Source organism: Mercenaria mercenaria, unplaced genomic scaffold (genome assembly GCF_021730395.1).
Source record: "Mercenaria mercenaria strain notata unplaced genomic scaffold, MADL_Memer_1 contig_3455, whole genome shotgun sequence".
NCBI lineage: Eukaryota > Metazoa > Mollusca > Bivalvia > Venerida > Veneridae > Mercenaria > Mercenaria mercenaria.
The window spans coordinates 1-14,810 of record NW_026461594.1 but is presented as its reverse complement, the minus strand read 5'-3'; positions in this window follow the sequence as shown (position 1 = coordinate 14,810).

Sequence of the window (14,810 nt, the reverse complement as noted above, 5' to 3'; positions counted from 1 at the left end):
ACACATGTGAATTAAAATGTGTCCTTCTAAATAGCTTCACCTTGACAAAATCACTAAGTCTTTTTTATTGGGCTGAGTAATGGTTACTCACTTTGTATGATGCACAAAATTATAAAATCTTCTAGTTAAAATAACAAACATACAAATCAGCTAATCAACCATTCTTTGAACAATTTTTGTAGACTAGCTTTACCCAAAAAACATTCCTTTGAAGTTTGGATGAAATTGGCCTAGCGGTTTATGAGGAGATGTCATTTAAAGTAAAAGTTTACGGACGACGGACACCGGACGACGGACGCCGGACGGTGAGTGATCAGAATAGCTCACCCTGAGCCTTTGGCTCTGGTGAGCTAAAAAGTGAAACCTTACACATATACACGTACCAGTACAAATCCCAATATCTCGTAAATACAAAAGCAGGGTTTGCAAGTTTGAGCCTCCAGTCCTCCGTACAGTTACGATTCTTGAGTCGCACATATAGATAATGGAAACATAGAATTACAGATATTTAACAACCAACGCAGTTGAATTACAGAGAGTCTCAGTCACAACCGCTACTTTCTTTCTTTCTTTTACCCCACCCGCTGAGCTCAATAGAAGGAGCGCAGAGCTATGAATCGTGAGTTCGATCCCCAGGTAGTGCATAACGACTTTACAGGAGGCACGTGTCAGAAGTCATTCGTCCACCAACTCTGATTTATGTGGTGAAGTCGGAAGTAACTAACTACTGTTGAGAATACAGAATCCAGAAACACTGGCTAGGTTATTTCTCACCGTAACATAGAAAACAGCGCTAAACCCAAAACATTTTTTTCGTGGAATATTTATCAGTCTTAGTAGAATGTTTACCCATATTTGTGGTGTTTGATAGGTTTCTACTGTTAGGAAAAATAATTACATATGGAATATGTTTCTATTACGTGTCTATGAATACAATGGTAACCTTTACATACTTATCTGGAGAGCTAAAACCTCAAAGCAAAGGATGGCGTCTGTTCTAGCCAGGTTACTAAATAAATTAACCTTTTCAGAGCAACAGCTTCCGTGTAACAAATATACTCTGTTTCCCCTAAGGTATTCACAGAGGATGCACTTTATTCGAAATCGGGGTGTCCGAAATCGGGATGTCCGACTACTCTCCAAACAATCAAAATATTTCTCAAACGTAAAATTTGTAGTAAAGTTAAATAAATTAATAAAGTTTATTCAAACATGATGATATAAATTACCTTAAATTTTCTAAAGTTGTATTTTATTTGTTCGTCTCATTTCATTTTTTTATGTATCCAGTTTTACGCTCAGGTAAAACGTAACGGAAATAGCGGCTTGTGATGGAATTCTGTACAGGCAATCGTTAAAATTAAAAAGTTGAGATAATTGAAATAAAAGATTTTAATTATATACTATCGTTTTCTTATTTATTTTTGTAAATGTGCATCAATACAGGACTGTTCATGTATTACCAATAACTTGCGAAATAAATCATTTCAATCTTAATGTCAAATGCAATTATTGTACAATTGTAAAGAACTCAAAATGTGTCTGTCTTTATCCCAAGACATAAGAAAATCCATTGAATTACGCATTATCTTTTAAATCTGGGACAGGGATAGAGTAATGTAATTCAGGGCAACGGTAATGCCGTGTCGATTTTGTCGCATTTTCTGAATGATTGAATATAATCTAAACATTAAAATCTGAGTTCTACACTGAAATGATTTCGCCGAAGATAGCAGAACTGTAAAGAGTATTATAATTTAATTGTACTTAGAAAAGTAGATCTATAGAAGAAAAGAGGATATACTGGAAAAAGTACTCAATTGCGCTATCTTGTGATTTGGGGGTAGGGGTAGCGTAATGTAATTTTACGCGAAAATGAATTCGGTGACCCCATAATTTTATTCCTTCAATCGATAGAAAATAAAATTTTCATCATCATGTTAGTTTTTTCTCAAATTATGTTGTTTGGATTTTACATGAGACAAGATTTAAGTAAAATTTTTATTCGAAACTCAACGTCATATTTGTCGCTCTGACGTCACTTTAACGTAAATATTGACGTTTACGTTAAAATGATCTCCATCAATTATACACCATTTTAAAGAGAATGCCTATAGTTTTTTTTCCTTTCATAGAAATTTTTTAAATTCACATATATGATAGGAAAATTTGTGCTGAAAATAATGAACAAATAAAAACAACAGGTCACCAGGCTTGTTTTTGTGAAAAATTGTTTTGAACACACCCACTGTTGCTGAAACTGCTAGCGATTTTTCAACATTTTCATAATTTTCTGCTTTTTTATAAATACCAACCAAAATATACATCAAGACAGCACAATAAGGTTTTTTTTTCTTTTTACAGATTTTATTATATACTTATTTGATATCATAGTCATATTTGTAATACTCTATCCTTACAATAATGGGTACAAATGAAAAAAGAAATATTGTTTCATATTTACTTTTGTGAACTTTTTTCAGTGAAAAATACCCATAGTGAAGAATATTTTTTTATATTTTGAAAAAATTCTTTCATAGAATTTTTCCCTCTTTTTCTTGTGTATAGATAATTGTATTGTGAGCATACAAATGGCTAAAATGTATGGGTCACCAGGCTAAATTTTATGTTAAGACCGCTAGAATACAACACCTGTTCGGACGGAAAATGGCGCGAACCTGGCCAAATTGATTACATGTATGTCTGCTACAAGTTAAAAAAAAATGTTTTAAAAATTCTTAATTCTTTCTATAATTGAATACTAAATAATCGTAAAGGTGATGTTGTTTTATCAGTACTAAGTCAATTATCTTACATTATATGAACAACACTGTCTTTGTACCAAAATGCGATGTGAAAACACAACCACAAAAATAGCAAGGTACCTGTCAGGCATGATACTTGTCAATACAACATAAATCAGTATCAACATTTGATTACTGATATAACTTATCCAAAATGTTATTTCATTCAAGATTCCTCATATTTAAGACTGTCTGTAACATATCTCAACAAATGTTGACTTCAGTTCAGTTTTCCATAGAAAGTGTCAGCTGCGCAGAAAGATGCGCATAAAAAACTATCGGAATTCCCTTTAAAAGACAATTTTAAATTAAAATATTATGAGTAGAAAGCAAATCGATTTTTGTAGAATGAACAGAACGATTTGCAAAAATCGTCTGATGGACGTGAAATCGCGGTTCATCAAAAATGGACGCCAATGGTCGTTTTTGAAGGTTTGCAGAGAAAAAAGTTACAGATATATCAAAAAAGTAAAATCCGCAGTCTATGAGGAATATGCTGAATTTTATATTAATTAAATTTCGAAACGAAACCCGATAACTTCAAATTAGGCGCATTCCACCTTAATTCACTCTATTCTTCGAATTGTGGTGGCATAACAATGCATCTTAAAAACAAGCTGTCCCGGTTGAGGCCGAATTACGCATCCTCTTTTAAATGCATACCACTTTTGTGAGCCTCGGTGGCGCAATGATAGCGCGCTTTCTTATTTAAGCGGATAGGTCTCCCCAAAGGGATAATTTTTCGCTGTATCAAACCTTTGCCAAAAGAAACAGATGACCTAATGGAAGGGGGATACATAAAGGAATCCTTTTGCAACTTGGAAGCCTTGCAACTTTCAAGGTACACAGTAGAACATTCTTAAAACATAGATCACGAAACTCCTCCTTTAAAAGGCTCATGACTTTTTGTTTAGAACATGTTTTAGATCTAAATCTTTTTGTTACCTGTACAAGTTTCATGCTTCAAGTATTTCAATAGGCTTAAGTTTTATTTTTCCAGGATTTTTCCAAGACTCTTTAACAGTACCTTTAATTTAGTACCTTTAACAGCCTCGTAACTTTGTGACATCGCATTATATGCAAGGTATAACGTACAATCATTTTACGCATACATGTAAATAATTTTTGCCTTCTGTACAATGTAGTGTACGCATTCTGGAACTTACAATAATGGTGATTTTGTCAGATATTTTAGAGAAAACATCATTTTGTTATTGCATCCTACACGTTGCACTTATTTTGTAATAGCATGGGCTCGCGAGCTCATTACGAAAAAATGCTGTTGATATATATCACTCATGCATACCTCCAAAAATAGGCGAAACTGGTATTGGTCCGAGAGCTCGCGGACTTTTATTGCAACAATTGAGGCCAAAAGAAGTTTATATATTTTTGGAAACAATATTTCATATCCTCCATGAAAACCCATTTCTTAAGTGTCAAAGCCGTGCCTATCTATATTTTGTCCACTTATTTTTGTGATAGGGGAGGTAAAATTCACTTGTAAAATATTTGGGGGTAGGGAAAAGTTTACGTCTGCCAGTTTTTTCACTGTTTAATTACAGTAACAATTGGATTGTCAGTAAATGTATATATGTCAAACAATGACAGCAATAAGAAAGTCATCAAAATCGAATGAAGGGCAAACTTGATATTCATGGTCAAAGGTCAAATTCATTTGAAAGTCAAAAATTTGGCATATTTGAAATTTATTTTTATTCTTAGAGAATAGTTTGTTATCTTAAGACACTCATCTTTATCTATGTAATGAGTATATATTAGCAAAAATCAAAAATACAAATATCATTGCAAAAAGTCAAGGTCAGCCCTGATATTTTAAGGTCAAAATTCATTTCCATGCGAAAATGTGAAAACTGTTAAATTACCTTTGCTTTTTCTAACCCGTTCGATATATCTTCACATTATTAGTCGCTGAAGTAAATTGATTTTAATATTTGTATGTCAGGCAAAGTCAGCAGTGAAAATGTAACCCCAAAACCGCAAAGGGTGAAGCTAATATCTGAGGTCAAAGGTCAAATTTGTGTGAAAAAAAATGCATAAATAGCTTCCTTTTTGAAAAATAGCAGATACCTTTCTAATTATTAGTACTTACTTGAAATCTAGTTTAATGTATTTTTGTCCCACAATGTCAGCAATAAAATAAAGTCTGGAATGAGTCAAGTTCAAATGTGACATTAACGGTCAAAGGTCATTTAAAATAAAGGGATGAAAAAATAGCTCTTTACTATTTCTCTTTGTCGATAATACCATGTCGATATTAGTCAATGATATCTGTTCATTTTAAAGTATAAATGTTAGGAAATGTCTGGTATGCACAAACAGTTTCAAAACATTTTAGGTAAATCATAATATCAAAGGTCAAAGGTCAAAAGAGTGAGAAAAATGTTGCAATAATATCACCTGCTTCTAATAATCATTATTGTTTAAAATTATCTGTTTTGTCATGTTAGCAACAGATCTGTGATTATTTACTGTATATTTGTCAGACGATGTCATGAAATAGAAAATAAGTCAAGGTCAAACATGGTTATAAGGTCAGGGGTCATTTTTACATAAAAGATCAAAGTAGTAGTAATATAACTCGTTACTATGTTCAAAATCAGCTTGTTGTTACAATGCACTATTAGCAATTTATTTTAATGTATACATGTCACGCAAGGGCAGCAATGTAGGTCTTAAGTCAAAGCCAAACCTATCATCAAAGGTCAAGGGTCAAATTTGTCTGAAATAAGCAAAATCAGCATTTTTACAATGATATTTCCTCAATTTTTAGGTGTTTTTTTTTCAAAACTAGTGACTGATCATTATTTGTTTAAAGGTATATATAACAGATGATATCATTCTTTCTTAATCATGAAAAATTAGACAAGGTCTTACCTGAGATTAAAAGTCAAAGGTGAGGGTCTTCAAGGAACTCACAGTATAAAAAACTGGCTGGAACAAGTGGGGGAGCCAATGGAAAGATCCTACGGCAAGCGTACACAGACAACGTTCGACCAACTACAGAGTACGCGTCCACCTCATGGGTAACAACTTCCTAAACCGGTAAAGATAAACAGGACAAGGTTTGAAATTCAGGCCTGTGGATAATTTTCTTACCAACGAAGACACCTCTAACAAAGAAATGGAAAAGACATTTAACTTTGAGCCATTAGAAACAAGACGAGAGTACAAAAGCCCATGTGCAGGCAGAGAAGGCAGAGAGACTACCATCACATCCACTCCATACAAAACTCGAGAGCAAAACCAAGTACGGACTGAAACGACAGAGTCTCAGTCATATCGTTAAAGAACTACAAAAAGGGAAAACAACAGCAATGGACGCAGAAGCAAGGCCGCTTGTACCCGATCAGTGGGTTCCTAGATATTGTGCTTCGAAGATCGGTTTGGAGGTGACAGGAGTAGAAGAAAATGGAAAACAACATCAGGCTCACCAACAATCTTTAACGCTAGAAATGATCAATGACTGCTATCCAGCACACTCTTGGATCCAAGCATATACCAATGGATCAGTGAAAAAAGCAGTTCAGAATGCTGAGTGTGGTGCCTACATCAAATATCAAGACAGCTTTGCTTTCACTCTCTCTAATCTAGTCGGCAAGAGATGCTCCAACTTCCGAGCCGAGATGCAAACCCTCACATCGGCCACACTCCAACTGTATCAGCGAGGAGAAAAGGGACAGAAGATTGTTTTCCTAACAGACTCCAAGTCAACTCTTCAGGCTCTCTCAGCAGGTCCATCAGACATCTTAATGAGACAGCTGATAAAAACATCAATCTCCTGTCTGAGAGCATAAATGTAGCATTTCAATGGATTTCTGCACATGTGAGCATAACCGGGCTTGAAGCTGCAGACAAACTTGCAAAAGAAGCAACTAAGCAAATACAGCCCTAATCTCCAATTTCTTACATAGAGAGTTGCTCAGAATCTACTGAAGAACAGACCGGAAGTACATAAATGGAGGCTACCTGCTCCATCATGACAGTCTACATAAGCTAATCAGGCACATCCAAACAACTATCCTCCATCTGTGCACTGGACACTATGGTCTGAGAAAACATATGAAGAAGCTGGGTGCTGCAGAGACAGCTAAAGGTCAGTGTGGATTAGAGGAACAAACACCATTCCAAATCCTGCAGAGCTGTTCCTATTTGGAAGAAGCACGCCAGAAAGTTGGCCCACAGACATCTCATTTGAGACCAAGCTGTGGGGAGATGCCAGCGATCTGCAGAATACAGTGCAATCCATTGCTGCATCTGACGTTAAAATATAAAACGGCCATGAGAAGCTTTAACGTAGTAAGTAAGTAAGTAAGTAAGTAAGTAAAGATCAACATTATAATGAATTAACATCAAGTTATAAAGACAAGATATTATTTTAACAAAGAAATAAGATAACAGTGCTAACTTCTGATTTTTTACCCAAAAATGACTTTTAGCCATTAACTTCAGGGCTGATCTATGGACTCATGTCTGATGATATCTCCATGACAAAACATTTATAAACAATGAAAAGTATTGCAAAAATGCTATTTTTGCGATCTTTTACACAAAGTTGACCTTTAGCCTTTGATCTAAGCTTTATCAACCACTGTTTTTGAAATTAGATCTGCATTGCTGATATTGCCTTACAATTATTCATAACAAAAAATATTTTCAATGAAAGAAATGACAAGTAAAATCTTAACGGAGAAAAAAAGGAATAAATATGCTATATATTGAATTTTTACATGAAAATGACCTTTGACCTTTAATGTCAGGTTTCATCTTGAACCATTTATTTTTCATTATCATTTCAACAGTGATATTGTCTGTTTTAAATATTTTAAGATGAATAATGATCAGTTTTACTAGGGACAAAATACCCTAAAACAATAAAGAAAAATCATTGCAAAAATGCTGTTTTGCAAAATTTTCAACAAATTGGACCTTTGACCTTAAATAATAGGTTTTCTTCTGACCTATTGGGATAAGACCTACATTGTTGACATTGCTAGACATGTGTACATCAAAGTAAATTGGTAACAATGACTAATAACAAGCTATGTTTGAACAAAATAATTAGTAAGTATGCTGCATTTTGTGCTTTTTTTTTGTACAAAAATGACCCCTTACCTTCAATACCAGGGTTGACCTTGACATATTTTCTCTTCGATAACATCGCCTGACATATATACAGTAAAATGAACAACGATCAGTAACAAACATTACAAAACAAATACTGTTAAACAATAATAATTATTACAAACAGGTGATACTATTGCAACATTTTACACCCTTTTTTGACCTTTGACCTTTGATATTATGGTTGACCTTGAATATCACATTTGAATTTGACTCATTTTAGTTTTAAGACCTAAATTCCTGCCCTTGCTTGACATGTATACATTAAAATAATTTGCTAACAGTGAATTGTAAGAAAAAACTCTTTTTGAACATAGTAATGGGTAAGATTACTATTACTTTGATTTTTTTATGTAAAAATGACCCTTGACCTTTAAACCAGGTTTGACCTTGACTTATTTTCTATTTCATGACATCGGTTGACAAATATATAGTTAAACAAACAAGTGTTGCTAACATGACAAAACAAATACTTTTAAACAATAATTATTAAAAACAGGTGATATTATTGCAACATTTTACCCATTCTTTTGACCTTTAACCTTTGATATTATGGTTAACCATGAATGTTTCGAAATTGTATGTGCATACCAGACATTGCAAAACATTTATACATTAAAATGAACAGATATCATTGACTAATATCGACAAGGTATTATCAAAAAAGAGAAAAGTTAAAGAGCTATTTTTTATTCCTTTACTTGAAAATGACCCTTGACCCTTAATATCACATTTGAACTTGACTCATTCCAGACTATATTTTATTGCTGACATTGTGGGACATATATACATCAAACTAAATCACAAGCAATTGCTTACAATTACAAAGGTTTCGGTTATTTTTCTAAAAGGAAGCTCTTTATGCATTTTTTTCACACAAATTTGACCTTTGACCTCTGATATTAGCTTTATCCTTGGTGGTTTTGGGGTTACATTTTCACTGCTGACATTGCCTAACATACAATCATTAAAATCAATTTACTTCAGCGACTAATAATGTGAGGACGTATTAAACAGATTAGAAAAGCTAATGGTAACAATTTTAACAATTGCGCATGAAAATGACTTTTGACCTTAAATTATCAGGGCTGACCTTGACCTTTTGCAATGATATTTATATTTCTGTGTTTTACTGATATATACACATTAAATAGATAAAGATGAGTCGCTTATGATAACAAACTATTTTCTGAGATTAAAAATAAGTTTCAAATATGCCAAATTTTGTGATTTTCTTATGAATTTGACCTTTGACCTTGAATATCAAGTTCCCCCTTCATTCCATTTTGATGAATTTCTTACTGCTGTCATTGCTTGGCATATATACATGTACTGACAATGCAATTGTTACTGTAACTAAACAGTGAAAATACTGGCAGACGTAAATTTTACCCTACCCCCTAATATTTTTACAACTGAGTATTACCTCCCCTATCACAAACATAAGTGAACAAAATATAGATAGGCACGGCTTTGACACTTAAGAAATGGGTTTTCATGGAGGATATGAAATATTGTTTCCAAAAATATATAAACTTCTTTTGGCCTCAATTGTTGCAATAAAAGTCCGTGAGCTCTCGGACCATATGAGGTAGCCCAGTGGTTTTATTACCTATGACGTTCCTCGTCGTTAGAAATTATTCATATTTCAGTATATTGTTGAAGAGGCATCCTTCTTTGGATTTTAAATGAAAATCGGTTGTTAGGAAGTCCCAAGTTTTATGACCTGTGACGCCCATAACAATAAGATGGTGTTCAAATTTCAGTATAATATTGAAATATAGTCATTCCCCTGGAGGTCTGGGTGATTTTTGTCACTTTTCAACAGCTTTTAAGTAACACGTATTGAGCAATTATTATACCCCTTTATAACAGTCAAAGCCATTGCACAATATGTTAACTAAGTTTCTCTTACGATACCCGTCACGATTTATATATAAAGTTGTAATGTGTTTTTAAAGAAACCAGGGAAGCCAGGACCAATATATCCCGCCGATGCCATTTGAAAAAAAGGGGCCATAACTTCAAAACGGGTTCAGCAAATCCAAGATTTGTTTCTTCCTCCACAACTAAGCATTAATAGTAGTAAAGTAGTAATCCCTGAAAGGTTGAATCGATTGAGTCCTATAATTAATGAATAATGAATGAGGAGTTGCGATCACAAAAAATTGCACTATATATATATATATATATATATATATATATATATATATATATATATATATATATATATATATATATATATATATATATATATATATATAGGAAAAAGTTACAAAGGGCCATAACTCCCGAACAGGTGGAGCAAATCCAATATTTCTTTCTTCCTGCACAACTAAGCATCAGTAGCATAGTAATCCCTGAAAGTTTGAATCAGTTCCGTCCAATAATGAATGAGGAGTTGCGATCACAAATATTTTGCACGGACGCATGCACGGACGCACGCACGGACGGGTGCCATTACCATATTCTCCTCCGATGCCTATCGGAGGGGGATAATTATGTTGTAAGTGTACCTTAGATGGGTAAGCGTTAGGGTTTGGGTTAGGGGGTCGTTATTCTATGGGGGTCACAATTCTATGTGAGGGTCATTTTTTATGTGTGGTGGAGTCATAATATTATGACCGGGGAGTCATTATTCTATTCTATACAAAATAATGACCTGGGGTCATTATTCTATGGGGGTCAGTTTACAACGTTACACCGGCCAGCCGTGCTAAAATACGTAAACTATAACTCCTTCCCTATGTGTCGTATTCCCTTGTAAGAGCAACTTCCCTTTACACAATATATCTTTTTCGCGGTTTGAAAAGATGTGACGCTGTTATAAATAAAATCTTTTTCTTAATTTGTTAACTAACTTATTGTTTGGTCCATCAAACTAAAGTTATTCTGGAAGGGTTATAGATTCATCTGCTAACACTTACTTCATGTTTTTGGGGGTTTTTTGGGAGGTTTTTGTAAATTTCAAACAAACAAAAATATGGTCATAGCCCTTATGGCTACAAAAAGACAAAGCTCACTAATTTAACTAAAGTGAATAAAATGTCTGACCCAATATCATTTTTGTTTAGACTATAGTTAAAACTATATTATTTCCGTGGATTTTACTGTTTCACACAGTTTGAAAATTTTACATGTAAATGGATTTAAAAATCCAAATGGAATAAATATACATTTGTGGCAACGTTAAATGTCGCAACGCCGTAAAATGTCGCAACTACCGTTAAATGTCGCAAGGTTGACGTTAAATGTCGCAACCACCGCTAAATGTCGCAAAATCGTCTGCCGCTAAATGTCGCACCTTTAACGTTAAATGTCGCAAAAATTTGCCCACCGTTATATGTCGCAACACCAACGCTAAATGTCGCAATTCCTATTTGACACTATAACTATCAATTCCTTGTGTATATTTACTTTTTTGAGGGAAGAAAAATTAGCAGGTTTATGTAATACAAATAATTATCCTAATGATAAGTGCTGCTACGTATAGCAACAAGAGGGCCTTGTTGGCCCTAGATCGTTCACCTGAGTTCCACATCTTGCTTGAACAGTCACGCAAGAAAAATATTTGTGAAAATATTTTGTAATAGGGACAATATTTTATGACAGAAATATTCCGAGGTTTCTTCTAACTAAATACGATTTGGTAATAGTGTTGTATGTTTGTGGGGGTTGGGTATGGGTTGGGAACAGGATGAATAACGACACGGAAATCTAAGACACAAACACACAGCACCAAGACAATTAATAGAAAATATAAGATATTTACATGTTTGAAGGGGTGGTGGGGGCGGAGGGAGAGGGGGTTATGTGTGGGTAGGCGGAAAAGTAGGATAATGAGGGGAATGAGACAAAAACAAACAATTTTAAGAGACTAAAAGTAAAATATATCAAAATTCCCGCTTTATCTGAAAGAATGTACAGAGGGTCACATAGGATCTTTCTCCGCCATTGAAGCTTGATAGTCACCTTATGGCTTTAAATGTAAACCTCCAAACAAAGAAATAGAACCCATGGCTGATTAATAGAAAATCTTTGTGTCGCGTAGTTGAATATCCTGTTGTGTAACAGGCCTGGATTGTTGCCCGAGCCGATTCCTCCACACAAACCCCACCGTTGTTGGCTTACTAGTGACTTATACTCATCAAAGTTGCACCCAACTATTTTGGAAATAATATCTTCTCAAAATGTAGACACAAAACGCGCCAGAGGCGAGCATTTTATACTTATATTTCAAAATTACCCAGGGGGAAGAACCCTTGACCCCTTAAAATTGGGGGAGTGCCCCTCCAGTACCTTAAAATTAAGAACTGAATGCACCAGAGGCAACCAGTTTATACCTGTTTTTCAAACTTTCCCGGGGAGAGACACTGAGCCCTCGAAAATGACAGGGATAACCCCTCCCATACATCGAAATTTTGAACAAAAAATGCAATAAAAGTCCAGCATTCCATACCTGTATTTCAAACTTGTCAATGGGAAAAGACCCAAACCACCTAAAATAAGGGGAGTGCCCCACTAGTACGTACCTAAAAAATAGACAAAAGTGCACCACAGGCCAAAATTTCATACCTGTATATAAAAAACTTTCCCACAGATACGGACAGAGGAACCCCGTACCTACTGCACGTCACCGGTGACGCTTTAGTTTTAAACTTGTGCCCCCCACCCCCGCATCCTCAAACAACAAGTCTGACCCCCGGCTTGTTGCGGAATGAAATTCAGGTCGACTAAAGACATGCGATACAACGCACGACAATACGGAGCGTGAGCGAGCTTAATGTCTCATCAGCTAAACAGGACTCCATAGAATTACATAGTTCAGATCTGAAGTAAATCTAGTACTGTGGCGAGTGCCACGTTAGTGGTCAAACCTACAGATATTAAATATATAACATATGTATGGTGCGGAACCAATGAAAAGCAAACGTGCAGATTAGAGTGAAAGGTCACTTCTGCCCTTCCAAAGTCAAGCATGCATTACCCAGTCTTATCTCTAAGTTATAAAGACTGTTTAACTTACCTTATTTTGCAGTGCGACATTTAGCGTTGGTGTTGCGACATATAACGGTGGGCAAATTTTTGCGACATTTAACGTTAAAGGTGCGACATTTAGCGGCAGACGATTTTGCGACATTTAGCGGTGGTTGCGACATTTAACGTCAACCTTGCGACATTTAACGGTGGTTGCGACATTTAGCGGCGTTGCGACATTTAATTTTGGTTTTCACTTTTTCGGTTATCTTTAATTGTCAGATATACATTTTATTTCTAACTTTGTACTGTTTCTAAATATATGCTTAGATCGAGCCCTGAAGTCAGTCAAAATTGTTTATCCCAACTTGCCAAATAGCTTAAAAGGAAACTTTAAGTAATCATGGATTTTCTGTTATTTTACATTAATTAACCGCTCCGTCGGGATTTCGTGCAAATACTTTTGTTACAGCCTAATTTCTAAACAGTTCTAATATTTCAATGCCCAAGTACTAACTTCTGTGCGTGTAAAACTATTTCTCATATTAATAAATGTTTCACTGTACAGTTTTTTCTCAATGTTATTCATTGTTTGCATTTGCCTTTTTGAAATTTGATGCCTGAGATTTCTGTCGGCCTATCATTAGCAACGCAAATGAATCTTTTCTGTCTGTTGTCAGCTAAATAATACCAAATAAAAGCTATTAACTGAAACTTGAATCTGCATACTCTATTTTTCAAGTTAAATTTAAATTATTAGTTTAAAAGAAGTACAAGTTTAAATAAATTCAGTTTAACTCTGCTTGCACTAATTTACTACAGAAGTGTATTTTGATAAAGAGCTTTAAAAGCTGTAACCGACACCAGTAAAAGAGGGGTTGATTTTTATTCAAATTAAAACTTTAGACTGAAAAAAATAATGATGGGTTCCTTCAAGATACCCCTCCAAAATAAATAAATCTCTATTTTTTCAGTCTGAAATTTGTATTTCAATTTTAAGGAGGTGTAGATGGCAAGTTGTTCGAAAATTTTATCATTTTCAGTTTACAGCCCGTTAGATATTTAAGTGTGACTTTGTCATTAGATATACATGTATATTACATACTTATTCCAAGTTTTACTTCAAACACTCACTATATAATCTGGAGTGTGTGTGTTGGGGGGGTGTGTATAATCAGCGTAACTTTCTTTAAATTTACTTCCCTCGCCGAAAAGAGACGGGAATATGGTAATAGTCTCCACCCATCCGTCCGTCCGTGACACCTTTTGTGAGGTGCATAACCCCTGTTTAAGAGATTTTGTTAAAACTTTAAACAATGACAGAAGCTATTGAAAGGGAACCATATATCTATGTTGTTTTCTTTTTTAATTTTCTCCCTTTTTATTCTTAACCCCAAATTATGAACTGAAATCATAACTACTGCATACATACGGTACACCGTATTTCTTGATAACACTCAGATATTTTCATAGTAATACGCATACAATTCATTATTTCAAAATATTTCCTCTTCTTGGCCACCTTTTACAAGACACATTTGGTTTGGCAGCAGGGGTAGGAGTTGGGGGTATGACAATGTCCGACATGGATTTTGTTTCGATCAGAAACTGGTCATAAATGCTTCAGGCCCGAACAATAATTGTTATATTAGAATTATGTTATATTAGAAACGAAACAATATTTACAAAGATTACAAGTTTAACGCACAATGAAAATTCTACACTGAGTGTTAAAAAGTGAGGATTTGTTGACTTGGACACTTTCGCTGACCCCTTTCCCTTCTCCACCGTAACACCTCCTCTCCCTCCTCCATCAAAATCTTGGGTGAATTTAGAAAGATACCATACTATAGTAATATCTGTAGGTGGGACAACAACCAAATA